Raw genomic sequence first — 8,457 nt, forward strand, 5'->3', positions numbered from 1 at the left:
AAAAGATGTTCTTATATACTGTAATATGTTAGAGGAAAGTGGCATCTCCCTTACTTTCCTGCAACAGGTGGTCTGTCACCCAGAACTACTTCTAGAGTAATACAGTAAATGGGCAGGAGGGGTGCAGTTTCCTACTTACTATTTCAAGAAAAAGGCAAGAGCGGGAGAGATGGTGTTGAGCGGCAGGAGAGAGACCTTCTGATTTAGCTCTGAGCACATGACATAGCTCTTATATCACATAAGGAAGAGCCTGTCTATTCAGGGGGGCACAGAGAAACCAGCAGAAGGCAGGAAAAAGATCTAAAACATGCTATTAACACATTTCTGATGGACTATTACATCATAATTCCCTTATGTTTTAAAGCGGACTTGTCATTTCAGCTGAGTTTTTAGAACAAGGCTATTGTACATTCACATGACGTTTTGCACCAGCCTGTGGTTTCCGTCTGAGAATTCCATCTGCAATGCCAAAAGCGTTATTCACACGGAACCCAATGCTACATTGGTGACTAAAGCTGCAAACTTTACCCTGTGCTAAAATGCCTGAAACTATTTGTCAACTACCCTATTCTGTTCTGCTAAAATGCTGAAAATTAGTAGCAATCTGTTGAAATGGAGACCAAAGTTTACAGCTTTCAATAATGGCAACCTATGGTTCCATTTAGGAATAGGATGTGGCAAAAGGAGAAATCTCTGCGCTTGTAAACATTTAGTGGTTGAGGTGGATTAACTAGAACATTCTGGAGAAGAATATTCCACAAAGATGAATTTTTATTTATCCCACACAACAAAAAAAACAAGGTTGAGCATATAGGTGTGACTCAGATGTATAGGGTGCGACGTTTCGGGGCTCAACATAGTCCCTATCTCAAGCACAAAATCTGTGTAGATTAAAGCGGAGGGATAGAGAAACGTAGAGGGGAAAGGGGAAGAGAGGTGATAAATTCTTAATTATATGTGGTGAATTACCTAAAAATATTACGCAATAAGTAATGCATATATGCTGATGTTGAGGAGTTTACAGTAAAATCTAGTTCAAGGGTAAGTAAAAATATAAAGGGCCATGTTAATGTAAAAAGGTAGGCATGCATATGACTATATAAAATGACATGAAGTACTGTAATAGAAACATTGATAGGCGCATATTAAATGCAAAAATGATTATGCCCAGTGACATGTAAAATGATAGGGTAGGATCTGAAGAGCCATAATGAATGTAATAATGTATCCGTGTGGTGGTGTAAAATGAACTGGAATATTACAGTAGCTGAAAACACCAATAGACACATGCAGAAAAATCACCTGCTGACATATAAAATCTGGACTAGATAATGTACAAATATGCACAAAAAAGGTCTCCATACTTGCTGAGCCATGAAATCATAAGTTAAAGCATAAAATGCTATGATACAATGATACCCAATGTGATAATAAAATAAACTGAGGTATAGAAATAACTAAAAACACTGAACAGGGAAATCATCTGGTGACACCTAAAATTAGGGATATGTATTATACAATTATGCCTAAGAAATATCTTTTTAAATGGACATTTTCCTGTAAACTCCTCAACATAGCCATATATGCATCACTTATAATTACTATCCCTCTACTTTAGTCTACACAGATTTTGTGCTTGAGAAAGGGGCCATGTTTAGTCCTGAAATGCGTTGCACCCTATACGTCTGTGGTATATGTTTTAACCTCTTTTTTTTTTTTTTTTTTTTTTTTTGTGTGTGAAATAAATAAAAATACACCTTTGTGGAACATTCTCCTCTTGATTGTTCTAGTTCATGCATATCAACTGCCAAATCTTTACAAGTGCACAGATTATTCCTTTTGCCACATCCTATTCCTGCTGTCCTTTTACCCACACCCCTTTTAGGTGTAGAGTTCTCGAAGTCTCGATCTGCACTCCATTGACTGGAGGTCCTATGGGTTGCAAGGCACTCGGAGATACAGTGAATGGGGATTCCGGTACGAACGGGTAAAGACACCTACTAGGGTCTTTTCCGCCGGTGCCAGATGAATTCCCTTTCCTTTCACTCACGTGCTCACAATCACTTGCGCGCTTTCCCACCCATTCTACTATAGGCGCTGTCTCAAGCCATATACTATATAGTTCCATTTGGGAACCTGTCTAAAGGCTCTTTTTTTTTTCACTATAGATGGAACCCCCAGATGGAGACCATAAATATGGTAGCTTAGGATGCATTCACATAGTGTTTTGAACTACAAGTGTGCACATGAGGAATAAGACTGTTCTCTGGTCATTATATAACTTGTATCTTGCATTTATCACCAGCTTTCCCTCTGCAGACTTTCTAATTTTCAGTCTTCTCTCAGCTGGTGGGTGGCGACTAGTTGCTATGATGGCTCCCATACACTGCTACAGAGAAGAGAGTAGGAGCTCCTCCTTTATGTATGCACTTTGAGGCTCCATTAACATTTGGCAGTTTGGTTGCAATTAAAACTGTTACCAAAAAGTGCATTTTTAAAACAGTGTGCGATTTGTGCTACATTTTAGCCCTGTCAAAAACACAAAAGGTTTTACTGATGCACTTTTTGGTGAGGTTTTAATTGCAACCAAACTGCCCTGTGTGAATGCAGCCTGAGAAGCAGCAGCATAGAGGATATTATACAGCTGTACTGAGCAGTGTAGCTGTGAATCTAGCACTGGGGTGACACAATAAAACACTAGCAAGCAGCTACAGCTTGGTGTGTCTGTGCTTCTCTGTCTGCAGCTGCTCTCTCCTTTTCCTCCTTCGCATGTATAAATGTTATACATTGATAAACCTTTCTTTATATTTAATACTGTAGGTGGCTGAAATTCTAAGTTGGACACTCATCCAGGTTATTGCAGTTGAGAAACTTCCAAAGAGCTGTTTACTCTGAAGCACTGTTGTCTTATCTACTCATCACTGGAGAAAACGTCACAACTATCCGAATGTATTCTGATTTATTATAGGACTGAAGACTCCAATGACATTCAGAGTGTTTCAGATGAAATGCAGATATTGCCAAAACGTATAAATATAAAAAGAGATGTACTTGTCAAATCACTCATAAAATAAATGTACAGATCAGTTTTGTCTCAGTCCTTTCTTTTACCTAGTTTATGAGAGAGATAAATAAATGCTACAAACATCAGAGCCTGATATTTCTTATTTACTGCTGACTGGTACGGTTTACCCAATTGATTAACCCATCACTTTCCATTATCATTTTATGTTTGCCTCATTTTACGCAAACCTCTAATGAAATGATTGGAACATATAAGAAAAATCAGACAGAGATTGATGAAAACTACCAGAACAGCAAATAAGACTGCATACATCAATAGGTGATTATATGGTATTTAGTACCAATTAAAGGTAAGAACACTGCTAAGCAGTTGTTGCTTTATTAACGCTTAAGCTATTAACTGTAATCGACAAATAATAATCAGAGACTGGAGTAACTTTGAATACATCCATGATTCAATTCACCCTTATTTATAAAAATCACACTGTTTCTTTTAGCTGTTTTTTATTACCTCTCTACAAGTCATCCTCAAAACATCACCCCTTCTACCTCCCCAAGTTTACCTTTTCATCTGTAAGAAACTGGTCGGCACCTGGCTTCTTCTATGCCCACCTTCACCATTGTGTTGGCCCTCTTACGGGAAATCCTGATACAATGGTAAATAATCCATAGCTTTTCCATATATTTTAAGACTGCGACATCACACTGGAGTCTTAGCTACAACATCCATTCCTTTCTTTGCGGCATGCCTTGACCTCCACTGCGCCTGACTTGGATTATTATAAAACTTTTGAAATCTGTTGGTATCCTTTCTTTTGGTCTGTCCTACCTCTGCTCAACTGTTTCTTTTGGGAACTATTCTAGAAGCTGATCATACTTTCTTGCATAATCAGTCCTCAGCCAAATCCATAAGCAACCAAGTGGGTTAATTTTCTTGGCTCATTATATTAACAAGGTGGTCCATGTCAAGTACAATTTTGCTAATGACTTTTTTTTAGTTGTCCTATCTGACTAGAGATATGTGAGAAATCAAGTCTGTGGTTGCTGATTAGTAGATTGCTTTGCCAGTATTATTACTGTATAATCTTCATGGTCCCCTTCACAGATATAGATTAAAATTTAATGACTTTTATTAGGATATTCTAAAAAATGTGGGCTCACATATAACACTTATAAACGATACATGAAAGAAAGACAGGTAACATGTAGACAAAGACTGGGCCCTAATAGAAGTATGTAGGGTGCCGTATCTCTCAGATAGATTTTTGGAGATCGGTAACGCTCAGGAATGTGGAAGAGGATACAGGTCCAGATGAAAAGAGGGTAGTATCCAAATCCAGAAAATATTTATACCTAAACACTAGTGCGGTACGGGGGGTAGTACCTCTTTAGGGCACAATGTTATTGTATATTCATGTTGCTAAAACAATTATTCAATGACTTCCCATTAGTGGCACGGTTACCACATATCCGAGTGCTAGATGTATGGGCTCATTGCAGGTCAGTAATACAACCAGGACGTAAAAAGGCTCGCTCAATGCGTTTCCCTGCCCTTGTACGTGGCAGTTCCTCAGGAGCACGGGTACTGGTTGCCCGTAAGCATGTGTTTCTAAGAGTGTCGTATAGAAACAGTGGAGCAACAGGATTAGTACGTCAGGACGTGGTCCTGCTCCAGTTTAGTCCTGCTAAGGTGATGCCACCTGTTCAATATTTACCGTGCGATAACGGTTACCCCTTCTTACTTATCAGTTCCGGCGCGGTATCTGTGTTAGTACCGCTGTCCGACAGCGGTACTAACACAGATACCGAAAGTCCGACAGCGGTACTAACACAGATACCACGCCGGAACTGATAAGTAAGAAGGGGTAACCGTTATCGCACGGTAAATATTGAACAGGTGGCATCACCTTAGCAGGACTAAACTGGAGCAGGACCACGTCCTGACGTACTAATCCTGTTGCTCCACTGTTTCTATACGACACTCTTAGAAACACATGCTTACGGGCAACCAGTACCCGTGCTCCTGAGGAACTGCCACGTACAAGGGCAGGGAAACGCATTGAGCGAGCCTTTTTACGTCCTGGTTGTATTACTGACCTGCAATGAGCCCATACATCTAGCACTCGGATATGTGGTAACCGTGCCACTAATGGGAAGTCATTGAATAATTGTTTTAGCAACATGAATATACAATAACATCGTGCCCTAAAGAGGTACTACCCCCCGTACCGCACTAGTGTTTAGGTATAAATATTTTCTGGATTTGGATACTACCCTCTTTTCATCTGGACCTGTATCCTCTTCCACATTCCTGAGCGTTACCGATCTCCAAAAATCTATCTGTGAAATACGGCACCCTACATACTTCTATTAGGGCCCAGTCTTTGTCTACATGTTACCTGTCTTTCTTTCATGTATCGTTTATAAGTGTTATATGTGAGCCCACATTTTTTAGAATATCCTAATAAAAGTCATTAAATTTTAATCTATATCTGTGAAGGGTTTCAGCAAACTGCATATAGATTTCCGTACCACTGTGATTTGGTATAATCTTCATGGTCAGTTTATAATAAGGGGAACATTATATGGTACATGGTTATTGCATAGATACAGTACTGCTGATATCCGATTATGGTTTGATATAAGAAGATGAAATAATTGTCTTCAGTGCAAGAAATGAGTAGTTGGCATGATCCTCACAAACTGGGATGATTGAAGCAGTGGTGAGAGCATAAGGCAAACTGCTGTACAGCACTTGTTCAGATTTTCAGAAAGTGGACCATATTGTGTGGACTGAGTAAACCATACCTGCGAGGCTTATTGGGTATTGGAGCTGAGCAAAGGATTGTTAGGACTGTATAGGCAAATACAGGCAGACTGCAAAAGTGCTAAATCTAAATCAGGTACCAAGTCACCCTCCCAAGCTGAAGTACAATGTCAGACATTACAACCTGCATAGAGAGAGGGAAAAAGGTGGCCAAAATAAAATGGTTACTTTCTCCTCAATGGAAATGAATTGAACTAAACCGTTGTCTGTATCCAGATACCCTAGGTGTGTAATTACTTAGTTCCTATGACTGTGAACACAAGGCTTATTCACCTTGCCTGTATTAATGTACATAACCCCTAACCAGACAGTAAGTATCTGAACATAAATAGACACCACTCAACTACCCATACAAAACACATGATACTTTATTAGACAAGTGTACAATACAAATATATTGTCACACCACCAACAAGGAAACATCTGACCATGGACTACACCAACAGGGAAAAACTACCTATAAGCAGAGTAACTGTCCCAGTAGGAAGAGCTACATGTCAGGAATCTAGGGCTGAACTCTTTCCCTAAAAAAAAAAAATGTATAGCAGGGAGCAGTGGTACAGATGATACATCCTACAAACTCCAGCAGATAGAGCAACATCAACCAGAAACACAAGCAAATCCCCAAGACATGGAATAGATCACACACGACCTAGTCCAGACATGGGCATCTGAACAGCAGGACTTGGTTCACACTGTCCTGTTTGGTGTACACCTACAGATGGATGGAGATTTGAGAGTCTCACACCTAATGATGGAATGGGACTACAAAGAGAACTGCATGCAGACCATAAACAAGATGAACAGAACTAGACTCCAATGAGCACAAGAGATCTACAGAGTGTATCACCACCGTTCAGTTAAAAGATGCAAGGCTATATGCACTTGTAAAAAAAAATAAGCGTCCATATGGAGTGGTCATAATTGAAGGAAACTTTGTGTGACTGTAATGTTGATATAAGTGATCATAATATCAGAGCAAAAATGATAATTTATTATAGAAAACGGAACACTTGAAGGGAGGCTCTAGCACCCTGTTGGGCTGCCTCTAGCGTCGATGCTAGATGTGATCATGGAGGCATACAGGTTCTGTATGCTGTCCTGCGGCAGATCAGTTCACATTTGCTGTAGCTGAGCCTCTAGTTTGTGTAAAACTGTAGGCTGTGGAAGTTGGCATCCTAGAAGGTCCCTTTATAGTGTTGGAGATAAATCTGTCACCGGGGCAGGCCACAGAAATATGGCAATGTTGTAAAGGCATAGTCTGTAGTGACATCCTTGCTGTGGGTGACCGAGCATTATCCTGCTGGAAAATTCCCCTTGGAAGCCCTGACATGAGGGGCAAAATATTTGGCTACAGATTACTGGACTGTTGTCCCTTGTACCACTACTAAGGGTGACCAACTGTCATATGCGATGGCACCCCAAAACATTCCAGTAGCAGTAAAGGCAGTGTCCTGCTCCTCATCAAGGGCAGCATTGAGGTGCTCACCCCTAGGTCTCCAGCAACCAATACAGCTGCTGGTGTTGCCCAAACTGAACCTGAGTTCATCACTGAAGATAACCCAGTTCCAGGCTGTGACAGTCCAGTTTCATTGTTTACGGCAGAAGGCGATGGTAGGTGTGAAAGCCAATACATGTAATTGGTGATGTGAAACAAAAATGTCCTTCAGCCAATTGTAACAGGGACCTGTAACAATAGTGCCAACAAAGAAGTTGTCCTTGTCGGATGATCAGATGATCCTCTCTACTGGTGGTCTGTCGAGGGCGTTCTGAGTCTTGTGTGCATGCCCTTACGCATCCACTGGTCCCAACGCCTTCCAACAGTCTGGTCAGAATGGCCCAGGTGACGGGAAAACATGCATGTTCAGAAGGAAACTATAAAAAGAATTGCACACAATTTTACAATTAAATTAGATGCATTATAAGTGATTGAAACACATGCCAAACTGATACAAATAGATGCAAATCTTTCTATTTTGAACAGATCCTATCTAAGTGATCAATCAAAAAAAAGAAACCTTAGTTTCCATTTGTTTCAGATTGGCACCCTCTTTTTATAAATTCTTTATTTGAATTTTTATTTTTTTTTTTTTAATAGATCATGGTTACCATTGTTAGGTTAACATTGTAAAGATAACCAACCAAAACAGAAGTGCTAATGCACATTTTACATTGCTTCTATGTTACATAAAGCAACTAGCCAAACGGGCTCACCTAAATCTTGACCTTGGAAATAGTCGATTAGAACATACAGTAATGTGGGAGGATGCAAGCCCCTGACAGGGACCTGCTGGTCCGCCCCTCTAAATAATGAAAGGTGCGTCCCGGTAAAAGAAAATCCATGCTTCACTCCATTTCAATGAGTGAAAAACTTTCCCCGCGCTGCAAGGGTTAAAAGATTATAACAGACCCTAAGATCCGTAGGTTTAATTAAACCAATATTGAATAATGCTACGCATTTTGTAATACACCTTTTTCAAGCAAAGAAATGTGTAGCATTAATAAATATTGGTTTAGTTAAACCTACGGATCTTAAGGTCTTTTATAATCTTTCAACCCTTGAAGCGCGGGGAAAGTTTTTCACCCATTGTATTGATTCCGATCAA

At 39.9% G+C, this 8,457-nt stretch overlaps 1 protein-coding gene across 3 annotated transcripts in view; it reads left to right on the top strand.

Annotated features, from left to right (window-relative positions):
- The window catches only part of RASGRP2 (RAS guanyl releasing protein 2), a 195,291-nt gene extending 192,199 nt beyond the window's left edge, over positions 1-3,092 (top strand). For all 3 annotated transcript variants that reach the window (XM_066582605.1, XM_066582607.1, XM_066582606.1), the window contains one exon: positions 2,821-3,092. The gene's annotated coding sequence lies outside the window, so the exon portion shown is untranslated. The remainder of the gene's footprint in view (positions 1-2,820) is intronic.
- The last annotated feature ends 5,365 nt before the right edge of the window (positions 3,093-8,457 follow it).

This window comes from Eleutherodactylus coqui, chromosome 11 (genome assembly GCF_035609145.1).
Source record: "Eleutherodactylus coqui strain aEleCoq1 chromosome 11, aEleCoq1.hap1, whole genome shotgun sequence".
Lineage (NCBI taxonomy): Eukaryota > Metazoa > Chordata > Amphibia > Anura > Eleutherodactylidae > Eleutherodactylus > Eleutherodactylus coqui.